We start from the raw sequence: 27523 nt of genomic DNA on the forward strand, positions 1-27523 counted from the left end.
CCCTTTTCTCACAATCACACACACATACGATACACCATCACACCCAATTCTTCGGCTTTCCTTTTTATAATTAATCCAATTCTTCAACATTCCTTTAATTGTCTGTGATACCATGGTATATAGATTATGTGTATATTTATATATAAAAGAATGTTAGGCTAATTAAAATTATATATATCCATCTTTTTAAGACAAATATAACCTTAAAATTTCAGTTCTATGTGCTTCAAACGAGGGCTATTTGGGTCATTTCATCTCTCTATGTTACTGTACGCTCTCCATCACCACCATAATCGCGCCGACGCAGAGCAACACAAGGACGGCCGGCGCATAGGCACTGCCTGTGTCAACGGCGCGTAGCATCGCTAGGACCACCAGAACCGACGCAAAGCACGGCCAGTATCGCCGCCACCACCATCCCCACCCCATAACCACCACCAGCACCACTATTATCCGGTGACGAACCACCACCATCCCCTGCAAAATTGAAGGCACGACCACCAAAATCGGTGGCGCCAACACCACCATACTTGTGTATTTTAAAGAATAAACCACCAGTCACCACTGACCACCACAGTCGGTGGTTCCACCACCACCACATCCCCAACCCCCACTAGTAATGTATTTCGTCGAACCACCACCGACACCATTCTCATACCCACAACCACCGCTAACAAAATGTGATAACACCAATAATCGAAGCTCTCGCCCACGCCCACGCCGGCGGCCGATTTTGGTCTGGTTTTGGAAGGCCAATCGAGATCCACAGAAGACAATTGGGTAGGCTAAACTATGAAATTACTTAATCACCCATATTTTCAATGACGTGGCAACCTTTAGTAAGGTTTTTTTTAAGACAAAAACGATGGATAAGCTTATTTTCTGTTAGATTTCGTATATATATATATATATATATATATATACACTCTTAAACGTCCATAATCATGTTTCAATCATGAACTAACCTGTAGTAAATTGACGGACGTCTTCTGCTCAACCTCCGATTTCTCCGGACAATTATCTGTTGCTTCCTTCGCTTCCTTCTAGAGGGACAAAAAAGAGAGAAAGTATGAGAGATTGATTCACCGCAAAAACTCAATAGCCTAAATTCAAGAGAATTGTCACCTTAAGCGTGATTCTCTCAATCTTCTGCTCAACGACCGGCGGCTTCTCCAAAGTTGCTTTGTTTCTAACTTTCTAGAGAGAGAAAGCAGAAGTGAGAGATTGATTCACCGCAAAAACTCAATAGCCTAAATTCAAGAGAATTGTCACCTTAAGCGTGATGTTCTCAATCTTCTGCTCAACGACCGGCGGCTTCTCCAGAGTTGCTTCGTTTCCGACGTTCTAGAGAGAGAAAGTAGGAGTGAGAGATTGATTATCGATCATTAGCGCAAAAACTCAATAGCCTATTCGTCACCTTCAGCGTGATGTTCTCGATCTTTTGCTCAACCACCGGCGGCTTCTCCATAGTTGCTTCCTTTTCGACGTTCTAGAGAGAGAAAGTACGAGAGAGCAAAAATTCAATAGGCCTAAGGAACGATCTAGACAGAGAAAGTAAGTCAAAAACACAATACGCCTAAAATTCGGCTCAACCTTCTGTTCGGGATTGATTTCGCTTGCCGATTCCGAAGCCCTGCAAATGAACGAGATCATGAAAGTGAACCGATCGTCAAGTAAACAGATCAATATGAGAGAGAAGAGGGAGAGATTAACCTTTCAACTTTATTAATCATCCATTTCCGCACAACCCTTTTACCACCTGAAAACTGATCTGCCATTGTTGAACGGAGTGAACAGAGAGAGATTGAGAAAATGAACAGAGAGAGAGTGATGAGAGAGATTGCAATATATAGAGAGAGAGTGAAGAGAGAACGAAGTGGGAATAAGCAACGTGATTCAGTTGCGTTGGCGGGAATAGAGCAACATCCACGTTTTCATTTTGAGAATTTTTTTTGGGTCATAAATTGAACCTCTATAGATAGACTACAACTCTAAAATGGAAATGATACTATGGGTCGGGGTATAATTGGTCACTGCTTCAGATTTCCAAGCAACATCAATTTTTCTTTTGTCTTTTTCTTTTTTCTCCATTTATATGAAAATTTATCTGTGAGGGGTTTTAATTTCTTTACTTTCTCAGTTTGGTGGTGAAAACCAAAAAAAGCATAAGAATTAATATAATAAAATTTATCACCCAAGAAACATTTGAGTATTCTGGTGGATAATTGATCAATGGGTTTAATACTAAGTTGAATACAGGGCTTCTGATTTCCTCATCTGATTGTATGGGCTTGGAAGTCATTTCTTGTCAATGTGTCTCGTGTGTGTGCCAATATGTGTTTCCTTTAGGTGTGTTAATTAACAAGGAGGCGCTATATTACTGGCTTCAGTGGCCATTCTCATCCATCTGGTTCTTGGACCTCTACTGAACTGCAGGTCATAAGGCATACTGTTCGACGGAGGGCGTGCTCCGGTGGCAGTAGTAGACTAGTAGTGGTGTAGGAGTTGTTTCTGCATCAATGATAAATCAACCTCAAAGTGGTAGAAGTGGTGTTATTTCTGCATCTGGAGAAGCTAGTCTTCACAAGCTAGTTTGCTACAAAGACAAAAACACACGGTATTTTCATCTCAGGCTTAGTTGATCATGTTGTATCTTTTTGCTTCAGAGGAATGGGTATCTCTAGAATAGGAATGTACTGGAGTATTAATGATTTAAGGACCTAATTTGACAGTTTTCGAATTCAATTTATGTGAGTGTGTGAAGTTGGTACCTAAATCAACTATTATTCCCTTCAAATTGACCATGGTTTTAATGATTTATAAAAAATAGGAGGTGAAGTTAAGGTGAACCAAAAAATTCTCCACATTCCTCCATCCTTTCCTCTCATTGAACAAGTATAATCTACAATCACGAGGAAGGGTTAAATCTTCCATGGTTTTGGCTCACTTTGGAGAACTCAATTTAGTTCAAGCACATGAATAATGACCTAAATATATTTAACTCCAAGACTCTCTGCATATTCTAGCAACCTAAGAAATATGTCACATCCAAAATGACGACGCAGATTTACAGTGTTCGCCACTCTGAAAAATCCTGCCCGACTCCTAACCAAATCCCGCATGACACCAAAACAGTTTGTCAGCTGTTGAGATTGGAGAGCATGCCTCCACAAGCAGTTGGCATCACCACCACCCAACCAGGCCCATCAAGGCGTGTCTGGTTCTCCCTCTTCATTTGGTGTAAAACCAAGCAGATCACTGTGGTTTCTTCATCAGAGATTTCCGTTTGTATCATCTTGTCTTCAGGATCTTCTTCATCTCGGAGCAGTGCCAGAAGGCCCTCCTGAAATAACACAGCTCCATTAATGAAAAAGTTTCTAGGAACTTTGTTATTAAAACAGTTGATCACTCAAAAAACCACACATGGAGCATTGCAAGGAAACTGAAAGCTCAAGTTCTATAACATCGACATCCTTCCATACTATTGATTGTAGTCTAATAAATCTAAAATCATGGTTTACAAAATATGGAAATAATAGCAAAATCTCTTTGGCATAAAAAAGGAGTATAATGAAACATAAAGTATTAAATGAGAGTTAAAACATGCATATATATATATATATATATATATATATATGTGGTGAAATATTCGGACAACATGCATTGATCTGGAATTGGCCCCCTAACAACAAGGTCGAGTCAACCTGGACCAATGCCTATTAATTTCTTGTTGACCCAACCAAAATTGTAAGAACCCTGAGCCAAGCCACAACCCTAGCCTGTCTACATATTAAGCTTTTCAAATCGTAAACAGTCCAAGAAATAATTTAAGAACACAGAGACTAGATTTAATAATATAGCAGAAAAAAATTTAGATTTTTGAATGAGTTGAAAATTTTGGAAAAAACTTGGAGCAGGACGACTTAATCGTATCAACAAGTGTTGATTCGTCTGTTGAAGGGATAGAAAGATACATTATGCATCGTTGGGAAAGCTTATATCAACCAGGCTTTCTAATAAACCCATTGTCCAACAGAGAACTACAATATGGCAATTGAGAGCCAATAGAACAGTACATCACATGGTTGAAGATATCAAAATAGATATCACAAACCTCTGTAAGATCTGTACTTTTAGACGTGGTTCTTTCTCGCTGAAACTGCCCTTTCCCAATCACGACATGCTCAAGCTTTAACTTACTGAAAGCTCTTTTCAGAATTCAACCCTGATATCATATACTTCCTCAGTTTCTTCCCATTACAAGAAGAATAGCAAACTGCATTATATAAAACAAAAGAAAAAAGCCAACCACAAAGGTACCTCTACAGATTGAGCTGTTGCCAGCCTGTAAACATGAATGGCTTTGTTTGACCATTTCTGTGACACTGATCCACTGCTTGTAAATCCATTTGGGGATTCTGGGATGCAAATGAAATATGATAAACCAAAAATGTCAAGTGCATCTAATGAAAAAGGCCAAAAATACCAAAACAAGCTCAAGAAATGGAAAAAATGATGGTTTGAGGAAGGTACCCAGTCACTATCATATAAAATGCAGGTATCACCGTATCACCAGCAGTTAGATTGATACCAAGCCCACCAGCCCAGGTGCTGAGGAGAAATATTATGTAATTTGCTATTCGAATCATTGAACTCCTTGACCTGTTTGACCAAAAATAACAGGTTGTCACTAAAACAGAAGATGGTTCATCAAATGCTCTTTTTTCTTCTTTGGCAACTGAATCTGAGTGATCAAAGTAAACGATATAATCAAATGCATGGAGAGAAATTTATTCTAAAGGAAAGGACAAGAGGCAGCAACAAGGAGACTAAACATATTCATGGCATGGGTGCAGGATTGTAGGCTTATGGAGGATATGTCAAAATTACATTGTGTGGGACTATGAGAAACAGGGAAAAAAAAAAAAAAAATTTGAACATGTGTGCAGCCTGACACATATGCACACTCAGACACACATATAGAATCCATACAGAGAGACAGTGAATCATGACCTAACTGGAAAAAACAAGTAATAGAATTCCAAAGATAATAAACAGTGTACTGATTGTCAGAAAAATAAGATAAACAGTGTCACCTCAATGATCAGCCCAGTGAGGCTAACCAAACTGAAGAGTTTAGATTCTGACAAATTTTATAAAATGTTAAAAAAAATAAAACAATTCACTTAGAAAACAGCAATTTTCTGTAAGCCAAATCTCCAAAATTTGTAAATTAATCTATAAAAATGACTTGGAGCAATATCAAATGTTAAGAGGTAGTCCTTGCCGGTCTTTTTCTTTCAGACAATTTCACACTACCATCAATTCTACAAACCTAAAATCCCTTTTCACTAAAGTTGTAATCAAGAATATCTAAACTTAGTCCACCGGCAGAAGTTTAGAACCTGATTGAGAATATAACAGAAGGTTAATAGAATAATAATAAATAAATAATCAATAAACTCTAAAGCATACCTTGTGCTTGCGAGCAAATAGCTTTGCCAGCATTCTGTCAAGCAAGTGAAATTTGCTGCACTATTCAACTATCTGTTCTATAGGTGGATAGAGACCTGTAAAGAAATCAAGCAAGACAAAAATTGAATAAAATTATAGAGAACCACTGGGCATCTAAAAGTCTCTCATATGCAGGCAGATTGGTACTTATTAAATCAGTATTAATTTCCACAGAGATGTATTGGTCCAATATTTTCATTCTCCCAAAGAAGGTAATTGATGAGATCAACACCTTACTGAGGGGATTCTTATGGTCTGGACCTGAGATGATGAAATCTGGAGCTAGAGTTGGATGGGGTCAGTTTGTAAATCTAAAGCTGAAGGTGGGTTAGAGTTACCAAACTTGGAGACAGCCAACAAGGCTGCCATTATGAGTCACATTTGGAGTCTTAAAACAGGTAGTAGTCAGAGAATTTGGGTATTATGGTGCAGGTCATACCTCTTCAATGACTGCAATTTCTGGACAAAGAAAATTCCACAAGTGTGCCCATCGAGTTGGAGGAAATTTTACAGCTGAGGCCTCTTGATAGGAAGATGATAAAACACAAGGTGATGAATGATGAGAACACGTATTTCTGGACTGATTACTGGCTCAATGGTGGTCCTTTGACTGATCAATTTAGTGAAAGTACCATACGTGCAATGGGTTACACACTCACCACTAAAGTATGCTCCTACATCCAACACACAAATTGAGTATTTCCACATCAGTTAACTTCTATCATCCCTGAGCTCTCATTGCTTCCACCTCCAGTCATTTCAACACCAGACAAAATCATTTGGAGTGCAGTTCCTACTGGAGATTACTCACTCAAACATACCCTATGTGCACTCTCTCCTGAACCCTTAGTTGCTCACTGGTCACACCTGGTATGGAACAATCCCTTACCAAGGCAAAAGATGATACTTTGGATTGCTATACAGAATCGATTGCCAACCTTGGATAGAAAGATCATGTCAAAAATTGAGCCCAAATTATGTCTCCTGTGCTCTTCCAAACCGGAATCACACTCTCACCTATTCTTTGATTCTGATTTCACTGGGCCAATATGGAGATTCATACAAGATAGATGCATATGTTACACAGGAAGTGAGAATTGGCCCCATTTGTCATTTGGGCTAGTCAGCATTGGGTTAATAGAAACCCTAGAATCATGCTCTGTAATCTGGCTCTTACAGTAATGATCTACACTATATAGCAATAAAGGAACAACAGACTTTACAAGAACCTACCTTCATCGCAATCAAAGATGCTGAAGCTTGTTGCGAACTCCATTGCAGGATCATCATTGCAGGATCACTCAAGAATTCGAAGAAAGAACCTATCTCTGCTCTTGCAAGGGAATGGAGCTTGATTGCTGCTCCTCTCCGGCCACCACCGCGACCTCCGGACTGATTGTGTGGGTGATCAATGCCATCACCATCTTCTCTTGATCACTGGAATGAGAATTGACATCCATTGCTAAATGCTATTAAGCAGTTTTCAACGGTTGTTTCTATGCTTGATTACTAGGAGTAACCGTTCTAGTTGGGGTTTGGGTTCTCGGTGTTTTTGGGTTCACTATTGTGTTCATGGACTTGGACCTGCTGCTGTTGCATAATCTTTGGGCCGCCTGTTGTTGGGCTTCTTGGCCAAACTGGCCGTGTACATTCTTATGCATACATACAATATTTCTTGGGAAAAAAAAAAAAAAAAAATGTTGACAGCATTGCAATTGGTTTACAAAAACACTAATTTTGATAGTAGGTGCGGTCAATGGTCACACCAAATTTGGAAGGAGAGGAAATGAGAAGGATTGATATTTTTATTTTTTTCTCCTGATAATTTTTAATTTGTTACACCTTAATGTTTTTAGAGACTTAAAAATAGCAATAGAATAAAATTAAAAAATATTTTGTTTGAAATTTCGTAACACTATTATTTTAGGGAATAAAGTATCTACTCACCTGTGAGTATAAAAAATAAGGAAGGTTTAAAAAATAAACACATAGTCTGCAATTACAAAATCAAGCAAGGTATAAATAAGAAAATAGAGAAGTGACCGAATTTATTTTAAAAGAAAAAATTATTATTCTTATTTATTATTTTTCTGATTTTATAAATACAAATAGTGTCTATTTGTAATTGAAACACATCAGCATTCAGTAAGAATGATCTACTCATCGGGGAGTAGGCAAGTAAGGACAATGCTAATAGGTTTAATGACAAAACTAGCAAAATAATTTGCATCAATGCACCGCAACTGGTCCTAGGTTCACCTCAATGTTTTTGTATAATATGATCCCGGACAATACTTGGCTACTCACCGGTGATTAAGAAACTTATACTCACCATGCATGTGGCGCAATACTAAACTGACAAATGTCCTTACATTTAAAATAATAAAAAATAAATAATTTTTAGCTATATGGGGTAAACCCAAATGAATCCGAATCAATTCTAACCAAGTTTAGTATTGTAGAATTAATTTTTATTTAGTTTTGTACATCTAAAATAGACTTATATATAACCAACAAAAGTATACTTTTTATTTAGTTTTGTACATCTAAAGTAGACTATATGAGAGGAGAGAGAATTAAAATTTGATTCGCATTCATTTGGGTTTACCTTAAATAGCTATCAAATTATTTATTTTTTATTATTTTAAATATAAGGACACTTATCAATTCAGTATTGCACCACATACTTGTCTTTCGCCTCATAACCCTCCTTGTTGCACACAAATAACCCGCGGTGTAAAATTCCCATGCTTTCCCTTCTTACTCGAACTCCATCCCTATCTTTGGGATGGAATTAACATCTCCCGGGGAGTCACATGCTATGATTACTACTTCCATTGTTGGTAAGATCTCATCACTACTTTGGACAATGTTGATCAGGGCGAAGCCAAAAAATTTCAATTGGGGGCCAAATAGTAATATAAAGTTAAATTTAATAATTTTTTTTCTTGTACAAATGATGTGAGAAAAATAAATAGAAAAGAGATTAGTTAACAATTCATTAATAAAGTTGTCGTTGTCCAGTTTTCTTAGAGAGTACTAATATGTTTTAGCAAGAGTTACAAAATAATAAGTACTTCTATTATTAAATTTGAATTTTTAAAGACAAGGCTAAAAGGATTTTTTTTTTTTTTTTTAGTTGAATGGGTAAGCTTTTATAAAAGAAGAAAATATTTACAATGTCCAAAATTGGACAAATGAGACCTGAGGAACATTCTCCAAAGGCACCAACTGAAGTAAACAAAACAAACAATTGCTTGTCATGGTATCATAACAAATATACATCAACCAAATAAACTTACATCATCAAAATACATACTGCAGTACTAACTATCCCAATCATAACAAGCTGGTTGTAATAGCACTACTCCAGACTTAAATCAGTACCAAGGCTTGGCCATTAGCAAATGAGCAGCCTTTGACAAATAACTCCTGCAATTCCACCATTGAACTGATATTCCTCATATCTGCTCCACACTTGGCTTAACTGAAGCTAGTCTAGCTCTTATGCAGTTCTTTATCATTCTGATAATGAGGTAAGAGGGAGAGGACCTGTTTCTGAATGCTCTTACATTCCTTTCTTGCCTAATGAAGTAAACAGATGCAGAGAAGAGCAATTTGTGAATGAGCCAGTGGCTACGAGTCCAAGTATTAGAACACCAATCAATGAACTCTCTCCAACTATTAGGCTTGATGTAGAAACCTACAGCATGTTGAATGAACTCCCAAATTGTACTACTATATTTGCATTTGAAGAATAAATGATCCAAGGATTCCCACTCAGCTAGGCATAAATAGCAAGCATTGGTGTAATATTTTTTTCTCATTCCATTGCAATCCAGTGTATACAGTCTCTCATTGAGTGCCAATCACGTACTATGTCCATGCTTTGGATTGTGATTTTTAAACCAGATAAGTTGATGCCAAGCAAATAACAAAGATGAGGTGAATAATACTCCATTGTGAGCTTGTGAGAGTAATGCATTGGAGCATTTGGTAACCATTGGATCAAATCAGTGGTTGCATTTGGGGGTGAGAGGCATTGAAGCTGAGATAGGAATGTTTGTGACTGGAAGAATGGATTCTGCTGTAACCAACTTAGGATTGTCCATTGAGAATTAGCAATTAGACTATCAACCTTAACTTGAAAATCCAACTATGAAGTTTCACTGTCAGAAAGGCCAAGCTGTGATGATATAGGACCATTAGGTAGCCAATAATCTAACCATAAGCTTGTGTTCCTTCCATTCCCAACCCTGTGTTTAACAAGTCCCCTAGCCATGTCCCTTAACTTGAGAAGTGTAATACCCCTATATTTTAAGGTATTATTAATTGGAATTAATTATTTTTATTTAATTAAAATAATTTGTTTGATTTAATAGGAATTAATTGTGTTTATTTTATTCTTAAATGATTTGTTTTATTGAGTGCTTAGATTAATTGTTTTGTTTGATTTATATTTCTTGATTTTATATGATGATTGTTTGTGTGTGTGCTTGATTGTTGATTGAATGGTTGACGTGTTGATTTTATTGGTATGGTGTGTCTTAGTTGTAATTTCTTGTTTTGTTTATGTGTTTTATTTAATTAGTTATTTTAATTTAAATGTTTATTTAATTATTTAATTTATTTAAATTAATTGAATTTGGGCTTAAGGGAAGATGGACCAAATGATGTGGTCTTGGGCTTAGATAAAGCTTTGTTGGGTTAATTAATAAAGGCCCATAGTTATGTGATTATTTAAATGATCATTTTTGTATAATTATAAATATATATATATATATATATATATATATAATTAAATATAATTAATTAATAAGTGTTATATCTATATATAGGTATATATGACTTAATTAACTAATGATGGAAGGTATATATATATATTATTTAATTATAATTATTATTTATTTTATTTAGTAATCATACTAGGAATAGGAATTGGATTTAATGTGTATAAATATACATATAAGGCTTTCGGGTTAAAAGGGTTTACACGTTAGAAAAATAAGAAAGAGAGAAGAGGAGAAGGCTGACAAAGAGGAGGTTGGATCAGAGAAAGAAGACGTCGAAATTAGAAGAGACAATCAAAACTTAAAACATCGGTTTCGTTTCGAAGTCTTCGAGCTAGTTTTCTTTATTTTTCTTCTTAGAACTCATAAGGATTTCACCTTGAGTATCAAGGCTTTAGATTTAATTTATTAATTAAATCGTGGTTAGAACGGATTTAATCAAAAGCATTAAGTTAATTTTATTTGATTAAATTATGATTAAATCGGAGTATTAAAAACATGATTTATTATTTTATTTTTTTTGGAATTGTTGGATTTTAATTTTATATATAGGTTTTATATATTAAAAATCAATTGTTATGCTTAATTTATGACCCAAGAAGGTTAATATTTAGGGTTTATAGAATTTTTTAGGAATTTCTATATTTTTCTGGATCTGTTTTATATTTTTCTGTAATTTTTAGAAATTGTTTTATAATTGTTAAATATTACTATATTATAAACTATTTGCATACACTGGAAGGCTTTTGTTCTTCGGCGCGTCCTAAGGGGCGTTGGATTCGGTGTAGGCGTGTGCATGGAAAGATGGTGCACACACCAATCAAGGCCATTAGATTAGTTATTCTTATGTGGATTGATATGGTGCATCGCGGCACATGAGAGTATGGTGCACATGTGCATCTGGGCCATAGAAGTGGTTTGATCAACCTATGTTTCGAAATTGGGGAGTATCACAAGAAGTCTTCTCCAAAACCCAAAGCTCAGTGAAGAAGGTTCGAGAGTCCAAACACTCTTTGCATTTGATACAAAATTTCCAAATGTGCTCGAGGCCAGATATTCTGTTCGTCATCTTTAAACAAGGAAACCCAAGACCACCACTGATTTTAGCTCTACAAATAGCTGATCATGTCATTTTAGCACCTCCCTTTCTGATCTCCACACCTAACCTGTAAAAACTTTTAATTATATATCTGGTTAATCTGCTCAATGACCTTAATTCATAGGAAAAATGAAAGCTTGTGTCCAATAAGCTTGTATGGAAAAGTGTATGGATTTAATCAGGACTGCTCTCCCTGCATATGAAAGAAACCTTGAAGTCCACCTACCTATTCTGGATGTGATTCTTTGCACCAAGGTTTGGCAATCTATGGAATTTATAGCTGATGATGAAAGTGGGAGGCCTGGGTATTTAATTGGTAGTACTCCAACATCAAATTGTAACAATGAAGTGGTATTTGATTTGGTGTGTGAATCAACCCCAGCAAGAACACTTGACTTTTAGAACAATTAATAGAAAGACTAAATGCATTTAGAAACTTGTTTAAGGCTGTAAAGAAAACTGTAACAGAGGGAAGACTATCATGTGAGAATAATAGTATATCATCAACAAATGCTATATGAGTAATACCTAACTTCCTACATCTCCAGTGGTACTTAAAACCAGAATTCAGTGAAATTGAATTACTGATTGCCTGTGAAAGGACTTCCATTGCCAGAACAAACAACAAGGGTGATAATGGATCTCCTGCCTAATTCCCCTTTTGCCCTTGAAGAATCCAAACAACTCTCTATTCAGTGAGATGGAGTATGAAGGAGTGGTAATACATTGTTTTATCTAGTGTATAAACTGATCAAGAAAACCAAAGAAGTATAGTGTGTCTAAAATGAATTGCCAGTGCAAAGAATCAAAAGCTTTTTAAAGATCAATTTTGAGTGCACAACATGGTGAGTGTGAAGCCCTATGGTAACCATTTAAGAGCTCATGTGCAAGCAGAATATTATCTGTAATCTGCCTATTCTTGATAAAAGAATTTTGTGAAGGGTTAATAAGAGTGGGGAGCACAACACTTAGCTTAATTGCAATGAGCTTATAAATGCATTTGTAAATAAGGTTACAACAAGAAATTGGTCTAAAGTCACTAACTGTAGGGGGATTAGGCACTTCAGGTACAAAAGCAATGTATGAACAATTAACATTAGATAGCATTCTCCCAGAGATAAAAAAATCCCTAATTGCAGTAGTGATATCTTCCCCAATGATTAGCCAAGCATGCTTGAAGAAACTTGAGTTAAAGCTATCAGGACCAGGGCTTTTATAAGGGTGAAAATAGAGATATTGTTTTATTTTGTAGGCAGTTGATGTTTAAGAGAGTGCAAGAGATAATGATTTTATTTTGTAGGCAATTGATGTGTGAGAGAGTTTAAAATAAATATAATGTTGAATAATTATTAACATGTAAACAGAGATAATGATTTTATTTTGTAGGCCATTGATATGTGAGAGTCCAAAACAAATATAATGTTAAATAATTATTGATATGCAAGAGAATTTTAAAATTATAAGAAGTCGTAATGATAGAAATAATTTTTTTTTTTTTTTTTTTTTTAAAAGAAGAGTCATGATATTTAGACAGAAAGTTTAGACCGATTTGTTAGGCAGAATCTACATGGCACAAAAAGACAAATTAATATGGCAATCAAATGGTCCAACTAGCATTTTCATTAAAATAAGAATAATGATACTTGCACCGATTTGTTGTAATGTATTACCTAACCGAATGTTTCTGATTAGTTATTTATGCACAATACAGGTAAGTGAAGGGTGCCACTTCTTTATTTATGCATAAATAGACCAATTAAAATAAATAGGTCTAAGCAATTCACAACAACAAATGTGATACATGTATTGTGCATAAATAACAAATGATAAACATTCGGTTAGGTAATTTATTGCAACAAATCGGTGCAAATATCATTACTCTTAAAATAAAGTAATTAATACATAAAGAAAAATTTGCATTTTTTTTTTTTTTTTGGTCACCCATCAATATAATAGAAGTTGTATTTATATGGTAATTAATATATTAAAGGAAACATAATTAAGAAAAATTTGGCACTCTTTTTTTCGGACCAATAACTATAATAGAAGTTGTATTTATTTGGTAATTAATATGCTAAAGGAAACATAATTAATACATTAAGAAAAATATAAGGCCCTCTTTTTCTATTAGGGTCATAGCAACCACCTAACTGCCTAAGTCCCCTTATAGTTGACACAATTCATACAGCCACTCGATCCAACCATTATGAAATTATTGAAATCTAGCGAGTTGAAAGATAAAAAGTAACAAGCAATTAGAACAAAGTCATAATTAAGCAATACACATGGAATACATTCCAAAAATCAGTTAGATTATATTAAAGCATTGTGCAAGCCGTTATGATAAAGCTATTATAATAAAAATAATTATAATAATAATCCGACATTGCTATGCTGTGGTTTCAATTTGATGTTCTTCTAGAATAAAAAATAGAGCAAAGTATAGAAAATTTCCCTCGACTTGTAACATTTTCTAGTAAACCCTTTTGTCTATTTTTTTACCAAAGAACCCCCCTCGACTGTTTCCAATAAATCTCCCTTGTTTAATTTTTTTACCAAAGAACCCCCTTAACTATCTGAAAGGGGTAAAATAGTTGATATTTAGACCAAAATGCCCTTTTATTTAAATATTAATTCTCCTGAATTTCAAAAATTCATATCTCACAAATCGTACATTTAAAAATTGTAAATAATATATGCACAGAAAGCTTATGAAATAAGGATTCTAGAAATATCAGATTTCTACGACAAACCTTCATAACCAGAGAGAAATAGGCAATCTAAAAATCTACTCCAACAATCTTCTTTTATTTTTTAAAAATAAAATACTCAGAGATATTTGTAAGAAAATTTTCAGAATTATTCATTTATATACGGAGCTGAATATATAAAAAATTTAACCCCAATAGAGATCGATTTCGTGAGATATTTTATTTTGTGTCAAAGTATTTTTAGTTCTTTTTATAGACTTACCATTTTAAAATAAATAAAAATGAATATTCGGTCTCTATTGGGGTTAATTTTTTTATATGTTATGGTCCATATGAAAATGAATAATTTTAAAAAATTTCTTGTAAATAACCAGAATATTTTATAAAAAAATAAAATAAAATAAGATTGTTGCAGTAAATTTTTAGATGGTCTATTTCTCTCTAGTTATGAAGTTTTATTAAACAAATCTTATATTTCCAACATTTAGATGTACGATTTGTGAGATATGAATTTTTAAAATTCGAAAAAATTAACATTTAAATAAAAGGGTATTTTGGTTCAAATATCAACTCTTTTACCCCCTCAGATAGTTGAGGGGGGTTCTTTGGTAAAAAAATTAGACAAAAGGGATTTATTGGAAAGAGTTACAAGTCGAGGGGGTTCTTTGATAAAAAATTAAACGAATGATTTACTGAAAAAGAGTACAAATCGAGGGTGGGTTTTATGTACTTTACCCTAAAAAATATTAATAATTTAAAGAGAACTCCAAATTTAGAATTGAACATAAAGAAGGAGTTTATCAACTATAGAGAACAACTTGAAGCGACAATTATGGCACCTGTTATTCTTTTCAGCCAACTTAAAATGCAATCTTCATGGAAGAGATGGGAGCATGGCATATGAGTGAGCTGTGAGCCAATCAACAACTCGTCCGGGCAACTCGTACGAAAATCATGATCATGATCATGATCGGAACCATCACCATCACCACCCTTGAATGTCACCTTCTCTAATGCCGCCATTGTTGATCTCGCAGTTGAACCGGAGAAGTTCATCTTCGTAGCTAAGTTTCTAATTTTCAAGGATGGATGTTCGATCTAACTTCCTTGAAGGAAGTCCGGTGACAATATCCCTATATTCCTTCTCAAAATTAACACCGTTGACTTCCTTTTGATCATCAGCCAAAGTGATCCATGCCTCAAATTCATGGTGCGGTAGAGTTACCAATTTATCGATTGTCACCTCCACTCTCACTCCCACCAACGTGACTATTGAAAAATGCTTATGTGACAAATTCGGAAAGCCTAATTCTAAAGAGACCATTGAAAATGCTCTTAGTACACATACATGCTCTAGATGGTAGCAGTTTTGACTAGTGCGTGTGTGGGCTTGCATCATGTATTCCACACAAATTGTAGTGTATAATAATTAAATCTGGCAAAATAAGTCTTGTAGCCTTGCATAAAATCTGTGATGATGTGTTTGTAACGTAATAGAGCTTCCTTATCATTTAAAAAAAAAAAAAAAAAAAAAAAAAAAAAACTAAATAATTCAACTTTGCAATTCGACTCTCTCTAGATAAAACAAAAATAATTCAAAGATAAATGAATCGATCACTAGGTACTTAGGAATTAAGTAATCTTAAAATTTAGAATTAAATGTCAATGATGAGGAATACATCAAGCAGAGAAACTAACTTGAAGCGACAATTAGGGCAGCTGTGATTCTTTTCCAGCCAACTTAGAGTGCAGTCTTCATGATACAGATGGGAGCATGACATACGAGTGACCCGTGAGCCAATCAACAACTCTTCCATGCAAATTGTACAAAACTCATGATTTTCACCGCCACCACCACCACCACCACCCTCGTATGTCACCTTCTCTAATGCCTCAATTGATGATCCCGCTGCTGGAATGAACAGGTTCATCTTCTTTGTGGCTTGGTTTCTAATTTTCAAGGATAGATCTTCTAACTCTCTTAAAGGCCGTCAGGTGATGACTTCCCTATATTCCTTCTCAAAATTAACAGCGTCAACTTCCTTCTGATTGTCAGCCCAATTGATCCGTGCCTCGAATTCATGGTGCGGTAGAGTTACCGATTTCTCGATTGTCACCTCCGCTCCCACGGGCTGTGGTGGGGTAAAATTAGGAGGAGCTGCATTCGTGCAACAACGAACATAATCCAAAATATGTTGGATCATATCAGCCCCGCCCTCCAATGTAGTCGTCTTGGGACAACAAAGACCATTGTCATGCTCTTCAATCCAATGAAGTCTGTCTAATGAAAAAACTTCCCATGAAGGAGACTTGCCATCATCCAAAGTTAATGTGTACTGGACACTTGAAAATTTTGAATGTGCGGTGGCCCTCGAAATTGCGTTTTATGCTTTTATCTGATGACAAGTAACGAACTAGGACGATGACTTTCATGTACAAATCTTCAGAGAATTGTTTCTGATCATGAACATGGTGGACAGCAGAAACAGTTACAAAGTAGTCGTCATAGGAATTGTAAGGTGGAACTGTCACAGCGGGCGCCATCATGCACAAGAAGAATGGGATTTAGGGTTGGGGTTAGGGTTCTTGATCGGCAATACCTCTAATCCCCTACTTCCCTTATAATCTTGATCGGCAATATCTCTCTGCCCCGTAATGACGTACTGTTCGTTATATTATTTATAAATATGTTTTTTTTTAGAGTTGATAGGCATGAATTTTTTTTATTTAATCATTAAATTAAAACAGTTTATTGAAAAATGTGAAAAGTCAGTTACATTTCTATTCTAATTCAGACAAGGATCATCATCAGCGTTGGACCTTTCCTGCATAGAATTTAATGAATGAAATTGAATTGATAAATGAGACCAATTAACAATGATGCAATCTCACCCACTAGCTAGATTATGTGTAAGAGAGGTCAGCATGGAAAAGATCCTTGTCAAATTAATTTATGGGCTCAAAAAAGAATGCTCATACAACATTAATTTTCTTTTGATTTTTTGTTTTTGCTAATAAATAATAATTTCCAAAATTGTTCCCTGGTTAAATTACCCATCCTCAAATTAAAATAATAATAAAAAATTATAAAACCCATTTAATATTATCTACTTGGATTTTAATTGAACTCTACCTATGAACGGACTCTCCTACAAATTTAATAAAATTAGGTAGAGGTTTAATTCCTTTACGTTAACCATACCCGAATTCCCCTGAAATTTCTCCTCACCTTGTAAACTATATATGTTCTTTAATATTTTTTTCTTAAATTGTTTCATTATATTTTATAAATGTAATTATTAATTTATTTCATTCTAAAAATATTAAATTCTCTATATATATTCGCCTATATTTTTCTTTATATATATATATATATACACATTATTATGTAAATATTCTAGTGTACAATGTGCCCCCGGGAAAAAAATTCTGACTCCATCATTGCTCGTGTGAGAGTTGCTTTATAATTTCTTTATATATATATATATATAGCTTTTCGATAATATATATTTACAAGAATTTAACACAACTATTTTTTTTTTTAAGGGGAGTTCAAACCACTTACCCAAAAAAAACCTTCAAACCTCAATTAAAAGGAAGAACAAGTATCACTGACTACAATCTTTGATGAATTTTGAATAATAATAGTATAAGACTTATGCTAAGATCAGATTGATTCATAATTCACAAGTTTCAGGAGTACTTAAAATTTATATAAATTTCAAACTATTAGCACTTGTTGCTAATTAATTTCCTTAACTCTTGGTCCTTTGACTAGGGGTGGCAATTTGTATTCATGGGTGTTATGTATTATACTAATTAGGTAAACAACCCATTTAATAATCGTGTCAAGAATTTTTAATACTAACCCAACCCATTTATTAAACAGGTAAACGTGTTAACCCGTTTAATGACCTGTTTATCAAAACGAGACATTTAATCAAATACTAAATAATATTAAAAAAATTGTCATAATTAACCCAAATATTCAAAATAAAAAGAAAAATAGCAAGGCATGGATAAGGTTTGTGGTGAAATGACTTAACTATCCATAGTAATTGAGTTTAAACAGGGAACATATTATATAGGTCATATTCACGACTATAACATGTTGAGTTAAATGAGTCATAAACGAATTACACGGGTTAAACTCATCAATCCAAATCCGACACGGCTAAATAAACGGGTTAATTATGTCGATCCTTTTATAATTCAAACCCGGTTATACCAAATCCAAACATTTTTAACTCGTATCTTGTTATCGTGTCGTATCGTAATTTGCCGCCCCTAGTCTTTTATAATTATGGGCTAATATTCCCTGAACAGGTGGCTTGCTTAGACTTCTTAAAGTAACTCCTATTATTTTGTCTCAAATATTTAATTTTGTCATTGGCCAAAAATAATAATAATAATAATAATAAAGTAAATAAATAATTATGCCTATCTTATTATAAGAGATACGAAGCCAATATAAAATCAATTATATTGATGAAAAATAAATAAATAAATAAATCTGTCTAATATAACCTGTAAAAAAAGTTTTCTAAAATAAACAGGAATGTTTCCACCTATGCTACAATCTCTCGATCACATGAAATCATATGTCCTTAACAATTGAATAAAGAGTAGTCATAATCTCATTTATGAATTGTGATCTATTCGAAATGGTACACCTGGAGTTAACTATAGGGAGAAATTCCATACATTTACTTTCTTCTTATATATACATTATCACCTTTTTTTTTTTATTCAAATGATTATGATTTATGATGTAGTAGTGCAATATGCATTAAGTATTTTATTTTATTATTATTATTTTTTTGTGTGTACATTTTTTACAAGTCACACTCTGCTGGGCTGGCTAGGGACTTGGCCTCCAAAACAATAAATGGGTTCGCGACTAATGAATGGATTATACGTTTGGTATATATTAGGTTTTTCTGCTCACTCATTCTATGCATACATATCTGATATATGTATATATATTATATATACATTTTATGATCATAACTCCTGAAATCATTAAGGGTGTGTTTGATTACATACTTGCATGAAATTGGACTCTTGAAATTTGAATCGATGGAATTTGAAAAAAAATAATTAAGAAAATTGAATCAAATTTTTCTCAAATTTCACAAATTTTAATTCTAAGGCTGGAATTTCATGCAACCGACAACAATTTTCTATGTTTTTCAACAAGGAGAGAGAGAGACCGGAAGGAAATGAAATGAATGTGAAGTTAATGAGGATTGAATTAATGTTGGTTTTGGTTTTAGTTTTGTATTAATGGTCATTTGAAACTTACAATAACAACACTATTAACTGTTCAGATGAATTGAGATGTAAGGTCCTAGGTCACATAATTAGTCTCAATCTTTGCACGCCAATATGCGATTTGGGAACGAATTCGTACAAAATTCGCGAACTCAATTTTTGTAATTTGCAAATTTGTTTTTCTAATTCGCGATTTTCATATATATTACCATATATACATTTATTACTTATATTATTACTCAATATATACATTAATTACTTAAATGTCACTGTGCGGATTTGCTAAACTACCATATATATATATATATATATATATATATATATATATATATATATATATATATAAATTATACATGTTTGAAAATGTACTACTAAAAAATATATTACAAATAAATCACCCATCTATTAGTGAGAAAAGTTAGCTTATTTATTACATATATTATTAATTGAATAAATAATTATAAATATATTTCCATATGGATTTAAATATATAAAAATATATAAAATATACGCTCTCAAGACGCTCCCGCTCTAAAAAAATTTAAACTTTGACGCTCTCGCGCTCCCGCTCTAAAAAAATTTAAACTTTGACGCTCTCGCGCTCCCGCTCTGTATGACTTAGGTAAGATCTCTAATTCATTCAATAAAACATTTTACAATTTTCATCCATCAACCTAGCGTCTCTTCCATTCATTTATTGAATTAGCTAATTTCAAGTAGTTGGAATGAAAGCTAAATTGATTGTTATTAGCTTAATTTAGATTTTTTTTCTTTTTTATTTAGAGCATTGTTATTTGTTGAGCGCGATAAGTGACTGTCACAAAACTCATGGTGAACTCTAAAGGGATTGTGAGTATTGCGGCAGTCGCCTGTTACAACATATATAATTATCCTTTTATTTATGATTGAGGAGGCCCGAGATGACATGGGCCGGATATGACTTGCAAACGCGACATTCGGTCCGTACAGATGGGTCAGGCCCATAGAAAGACACTGCCATATGGGCCGAACGCGAATAAGCCCATCAAAGATGACCAGGACTTATGGAGGAACGGGCCTAGATCCAGCAGTCCATCAACATTTGTAAATATCTATAAATAGGAGAAGTAATGGAAAGAAGGGGGAGATATTTTTTGGTTGAAATACAAGAATTCTAGAGAGAGAAAGAGGGAAGGAATTTCTTGTATCTTCAATTGGCGCCGTCTGTGGGAATCATGGAAGATTGGTTGATCAATGATTAATATCGCGTGGATTCAGACCAATTCGGGTGATCGAGACTCGATCTTTGGGAGTTGAATCCAGATCTGAGCGATTGTGACCTACTCTAGAGGAATTTTAGTTCCTGTAGCTTTGGCAGAAGTGGCTTCAGATCTACGCAACAACGAGTTGTTCGATTGTGGCAGGATCTGACGGATTTAGAATTCGGACAATTCAGATCTCGTCAACCGTGAGCATAATTCGGAGAATTCGAAACCAGATCTGAAAAATTCCCACTCGCGAAGCTCGGATCTACTCGCGAACTTGAGATTAATGCCTTTACTCCGTTCAGGAATAATGATAGGTGAAAGCTCCAATCCGATGGAGGTTGTCCAGCAAACAAAGCTTGAGGAGTTGATGAACTTGATCGAGGCTCTTAAAAAAGAGAATGCAGAATTGAAAGCTGGAATGCAACATCAGCAAATGCCCGCGGTTTCGCGTCCACCTCCGGCCGGAAAAGGAGGTGTTCAATCTAATATCGCGCATCAAGGCGAGCAGGACGAGAACAGTCAGTCAGCTCTCCACCGTGATGAAAGAAGGATGGATGATTTGCCGCCAAATGCTCGTCGAGTTGAGGATCACGAAGGATCGACTCACGTTGATCCGCGACATGAGCAGATCAGACAGAACGAAGCCATGACCTTCGATCCGCATCGGGAAAGGGTCAACCGAGAGGAGGTGATAGAGGTTGATCGCCGCCAAGTTGCGTCGCCTTGGCAAAGAGAGCTCATAGAGGAACGGTCGTTCGATCCGTCCTACCGGCCCTCCATGGCTACAATCACTCATCGCGGTTCGGAGAGCAGAACCGTAGCTCACAGAGCTACCACTGGGCGCCAAAGAGAGAATGAAGCACTCTGATCCGCGGCTCGAACAGTTGATTCACCATTCACTGACGAGATCCTGAATGCCCCGCATCCAAGGAAGTTTGCTATGCCAGTATTTATTCTGTTTGACGGAACAACCGATCTGATCGATCATGTGTACCATATCCAGTTGAAGATGGCCCTGAATACGGAAAACGACGCTTTAATGTGCAAATGTTTCCCTACAAGCCTAGCTGGACCGGCGCTCAGCTGGTTCAAGAACTTGCCTAGGAGCTCCATTGGTAGCTTCCGAGACCTGTGCGATCGGTTCATAAGCCAGTACTATGGGAACAAGCTTCCAGCAAAGGACATCTCAAGCCTATTCACAATGAGACAGCACAAAGATGAACGTCTCCAGGCTTTTCTCACCAGGTTTAATCTCACTAAGAGTATGGTGATCGAATGCCACCCTTCTACAATGGTTCAAGCCTTCAAGTTAGCCATGACACGTGGCACTCCGTTCCATACCAGTCTGGTAGTGAATACGCCGACGACTATGGATGAACTCAATGAAAGAGCCGACGGCTTTGTGCGCCTAGAAGAAGAGGAGGCAGCCAATGCTCGGACAGCATCGCTCGTGTCGATCGAGGAAAAGTCCAAGGCAAAGATTAGGCAGAAGCAGGCTCAGCCGCAGCGTCAGACCTCCTGGAAGGCAGAAAAGAGGTCCAGGGAGGAAGAGCTGATCACTCCGCTGAAGGTCACTCTGGCGAGGCTATATCAGGAGAACAAAGATAAGTTTCATCCACCACTGCTAATTAGGCAACCCCTCGAACAGAGGGATCAGACTAAACATTGTGCTTTCCATTCCGATTTCGGTCATCAGACTAATAAATGCAGGAATTTGAGAAGGCAAGTGGAGATGTTGATAGCTAGAGGGGAGTTCGCGAGTTATGTTCAAGGCTCGGCGACAGAGTAGAATCGACCGATGGAACAAGTAAAAAGGAGCCATAAACAAAGCTCCCACAATTCACAACCAGTTCGTATAATCAATGCTATCCACGGTCGACCCGAGCCCAGCGAAGATTCAGATGAGCTGCTCCGAGCGCGCCTACGGCAGGCGCAGATGAAGAAAAGGGTTAGCAGTGTGAATACTCTACACCAGCAGATCACATCGATACAGATAAAGTTCGACAGGACGGACCTGTAGTGTGTTCAAATCCCCCATGAAGACCCGTTGGTAGTCAATTTGACAGTGGCGGACTGCCTAGTGCGCAGAGTTCTGATCTATCCCGGGAGCAATGCGAATGTCATGCCGAGGGACACATTTGATCGGCTCGAGATTAAACCAGAGAGGCTCAAGCCCACTGGGAATCCCCTGTTAGGATTCGATGGCAAGAGGGTGGAGCCCGTCGGAATGGTGGAAGTAGAAGTTCAAGCTGCAGAATGAGTTCTTATGGAAACTTTTGTGGTTGTAGAGATTCACCCCTCGTACAATCTCCTTATGGGAAGAGGATGGATTCACAGAGTCCAAGGAGTACCCTCAACTTTGCATCAGGTCATGAGGTGCCTCGGACCCGATGGAAATAAGGTGATAGACATTCGTGGGGATCAGGTTGCAGCCAAATAGTGTTATTCCGTCACACTAAAGTATGCTGGGAAAGGGAAGGCGCCCGTCCGACCGGCAAGCCCCAGATAGCAATTACAGGAACCTCCGCCCAAGCAGAACAGGGTGGAGGAGTCAGTTGACTTGACCGAAGAGCCCCTTCTGGATGTGCAGATCGATCAGTCCAGGCCAGAACGAACTACCAGAGTAGGAATAAGACTGACCAGGGAAGAGCGGCAAGAGCTAGCTGACTTCTTGTCTCACAATGCCGATGTATTTGCATGGAGTCACCTAGACATGCCTGGAATTAATCCCTCCGTATCCTGTCATTCCTTGAATGTCAATCCCAATTTCAAACCAGTAAAACAAAAGCAACGAAGATTTGCTCCAAAACGCAACCAAATCATAGCCGAGGAAGTTGATAGGCTGCTTGATGCGGGATTTATCAGAGAAGTGCACTACCCTGATTGGTTGTCCAACGTCGTTGTCGTGCAGAAGAAGAATGGGAAATGGCGAGTATGCATTGATTTCACCAATTTGAACAAAGCCTGTCCGAAGGATAGCTTCCCGCTGCCAAAGATTGATCAAATGGTGGATGCTACCACCGGGTATGAACGCTTAACCTTTCTGGATGCTTATTCAGGTTATAATCAGATCCCTATGGACCCGGCAGATGAAGAAAAAACTTCTTTTGTAACCGAGCGAGGGACATACTGCTACAAAGTTATGCCTTTCGGACTAAAGAACGCGGGAGCAACTTATCAAAGACTTGTTAGCAAAATTTTCAAGGATCAAATAGGAAAGATTGTGGAAGCCTATATTGATGATATGGTGGTAAAAAGTAGGAAGAAGAATGATCATCTAAAACATCTGCAAGATATATTTGATGTGCTGAGGCGATATGGGATGAGGCTCAATCCAACCAAGTGCTCGTTTGGTATGAGTTCCGGTCAGTTCTTGGGACACGTGGTCAACCGCAAAGGCATCGAAGTTAGCCCCGCTCAAGCAGAGGCTTTGATTAAGAATGCCGAGCCAAAGACGATCAGAGAGGTGCAAGCCCTCACAGGACGAATAGCTGCATTAAGTCGATTCATTTCAAAATTGTCAGACCGCTGCAAACCGTTCTTTGACACGATTCGGAGTCATGGAAGACAGGTCTGGGGAGATGAGCAACGACAAGCATTGACCCATTTGAAGGAATATATGCAGAATCCACCAGTCCTGTCAGCCCCGGATCCAGAAGAAAAGTTATTTTTGTATCTTGGAGTATCTAGTGTTGCGACAAGTGCCGTTCTAATTCGTTGCAAGGAAGGCGTGCAACACCCGGTATTTTATGTCAGTAAAACAATGACCGAGGCAGAACGAAAATACTCGAAGGCCGAACGGGTGATACTTGCACTTGTAAACGCAAAAAGAAAGTTGAGGCATTATTTCGAATCCCACCCTATAGCTGTTCTAACAACTTTTCCAATCAGAGTGCTTATGCACAAGCCAGAACTCTTGGGCAGAATGACAAAGTGGGCCATAGAGTTAAGTTCATTTGACATAACATATGAGCCGAGAACAGCTGTCAAAGGACAAGCGGTAGCCGATTTCCTGCTAGAATGTGACTCTGAAGATACGAAAGAAGACCTTAGGTACGGCTCTTGGAAACTTTATGTGGATGGCTCCTCTAACCAGATGGGGGCCGGAATTGGGGTTAAACTGCAAACCCCAGAGGGTACTTCTTTGAGTCAAGCACTCAGACTGGAGTTCCGAGCCACCAATAACGAAGCGGAATACGAGGCGTTGCTGAATGGGTTAAAGTTGGCCAAAGAGCTACAGGTCAGAAGTTTGACTGTTTATAGTGACTCATAGTTGATTGTTCGGCAGGTAAATGGTGAGTACGCGACCAAGGATGACACGATGGGGGCATATCATTCTGCCATTCTGCATAAAGCCAAAGACTTTGCAAAGATTGAATTCATACAGTTACCGAAGGAACAGAACGCAGATGCGGACCGGTTAGCATGTAGTGCTTCGAGTTCTGGTGAAACATTGGCGAGGGTGATTCCAATAGGAATATTGACCCAGCCATCTATTTTCGAAGAACCTTTGGACTCCGACCCTTGGCAAGTCAACGTCATACCGTATGAACCGAGTTGGATTGACCCCATCATTACTTATATTCGAGATGGCGTTTTGCCTATGCAAAGGGATAAAGCTAGGAAACTCAAAAAGAATGCTGCAAAATACGCCATCGTGCATAACCAGCTGTACAGAAGATCCTACTCTGGCCCATACTTGAAGTGTGTCACCCCCGCAGAGTCACAGCAGGTATTGCGAGCTATTCATGAAGGTGTGTGTGGCAATCATTCTGGGGGAAGGTCGTTAGCGCATAAAGCAATGACACAAGGGTATTTCTGGCCGAACATGTCAAGAGATGCGGAGGAGTTCTCTCGAAGGTGCGATAAATGCCAACGATATGGACCATTGATCCACCAACCACCTGAGGAATTGCACGTAATGGCCTCGCCGTGGCCTTTCGCGCAATGGGGGATGGATGTGGTCGGTCCTCTGCCAACGGCAAGAGCTCAGAACAAGTATGTGTTACTTGCCACGGATTACTTCACTAAGTGGGTGGAAACAGAACCATATCCTAGCGTGACTCAGACTCATGTGAGACGATTTATTTGGAACAATATTATCTGCCGTTTCGGCGTTCCAAGGTCAATAGTCATGGATAATGGCACGAACCTCGACAGCAAGCAAGTAAGAGAGCTGCTGGAGGAGTATGGAATTAATCAGAAGTTGGCTGCAGTAAGTCATCCTCAGGCCAATGGACAAGCAGAAATTACAAACAGAACAATTTTCGCCTGCACTAAGAAGAAGCTGGAGGACCATAAAGGGAAGTGGTTGGATGAGCTCCCGAACGTCCTATGGGCTTACAGAACCACCCCAAGGCGGCCGACTGGGGAGAGCCCGTTTGCATTGGCATATGGTACCGAGGCGGTTATACCGGTTGAGCACTTGGTCCCAACTATCAGAAGCTTAGCATGGAGTCGAGATCAGAACGACAAGATGTTAAGATTGAACCTCGATATGATAGACGAAAGGAGGGACGCTGCAGCAATAAGGTTAGCATCATACCAGCAAGTATTGGCGAATAGTCACAACAAAAGAATGAAACACAGAGATTTTGCCCCTGGCGATCTGGTTCTGAAAAGAAAGGTGGGGATAGTCAAAAAAATGATGCCACCCTGGGAAGGCCCATACAGAATTACAGAAGTCATAGGCAAGGGAGCATATACGTTAGAAACCATGGCGGGAAGGTTGGTCAGCAAGCCCTGGAATGCCACGTCTCTGAAGAGGTACTACCAATAAAAGCTAAGTTTCGGCTTTATTGGGTGTTGTTTGTTGTCAATCAAGTACGTATGAATGTGCAAATTCCTGAAATTTATAAAAATAACTTTCCTCTTCAATGGGTTGCTAAAAATAAAAAATAAAATTGAAAAGCCAAGTGGCAAGTGGCATTCTAGCCGAGCGCCAGGCACTTAAGCAAGATAAGTGGCAGCTGGCACCATAAGCCGAACGCCAGACACTTGCTAAAAAATGAAAAGCCAAGTGGCAAATGGCATTCTAGCCGAGCGCCAGGCACTTAAGTAAGATAAGTGGCAGCTGGCACCATAAGCCGAACGCCAGACACTTGCTAAAAAATGAAAAGCCAAGTGGCAAGTGGCATTCTAGCCGAGCGCCAGGCACTTAAGCAAGATAAGTGGCAGCTGGCACCATAAGCCGAACGCCAGACACTTGCTAAAAAATGAAAAGCCAAGTGGCAAGTGGCATTCTAGCCGAGCGTCAGGTACTTAAGCAAGATAAGTGGCAGCTGGCACCATAAGCCGAACGCCAGGCACTTGCTAAAAAATGAAAAGCCAAGTGGCAAGTGGCATTCTAGCCGAGCGCCAGGCACTTAAGCAAGATAAGTGGCAGCTGGCACCATAAGCCGAACGCCAGACACTTGCTAAAAAATGAAAAGCCAAGTGGCAAGTGGCATTCTAGCCGAGCGCCAGGCACTTAAGCAAGATAAGTGGCAGCTGGCACCATAAACCGAACGCCAGACACTTGCTAAAAAATGAAAAGCCAAGTGGCAAGTGGCATTCTAGCCGAGCGCCAGGCACTTAAGCAAGATAAGTGGCAGCTGGCACCATAAGCCGAACGCCAGACACTTGCTAAAAAATGAAAAGCCAAGTGGCAAGTGGCATTCTAGCCGAGCGCCAGGCACTTGAGCACGATAAGTGGCAGCTGGCACCGCAAGCCGAACGCCAAGCACTTGCCATAAACAAGCACACGACAAAGTTAATATAAAAAAAAGAGAGAAAAGGTATATATATATTGAAAATGGGTTTGAACAGAGCGCAACACAAAGGAAAAAGAGAAAAAGAGTTATGTCATCTCATTCATAATAAGCATTGGGTTTACAAAAAATGAAATAT

At 37.5% G+C, this 27523-nt stretch overlaps 1 long non-coding RNA gene across 1 annotated transcript in view; it reads right to left on the reverse strand.

The window, feature by feature from the left end:
• Positions 1 to 1278: 1278 nt before the first annotated feature.
• The window catches only part of LOC132266721 (uncharacterized), a 46176-nt gene continuing 19931 nt past the window's right edge, over positions 1279 to 27523 (reverse strand). Inside the window, exons 13-19 of the long non-coding RNA XR_009468701.1 lie at positions 4534 to 4662; positions 4321 to 4418; positions 4115 to 4225; positions 1714 to 3343; positions 1594 to 1633; positions 1418 to 1489; positions 1279 to 1344 (exon numbers count right to left, since the gene is read on the reverse strand). This is a non-coding gene — a long non-coding RNA (uncharacterized LOC132266721). The remainder of the gene's footprint in view (positions 1345 to 1417; positions 1490 to 1593; positions 1634 to 1713; positions 3344 to 4114; positions 4226 to 4320; positions 4419 to 4533; positions 4663 to 27523) is intronic.

Source organism: Cornus florida, unplaced genomic scaffold, assembly GCF_030987335.1.
Source record: "Cornus florida cultivar Cherokee Brave unplaced genomic scaffold, ASM3098733v1 CherokeeBrave_3.0.0_Hap2_Chr07, whole genome shotgun sequence".
NCBI lineage: Eukaryota > Viridiplantae > Streptophyta > Magnoliopsida > Cornales > Cornaceae > Cornus > Cornus florida.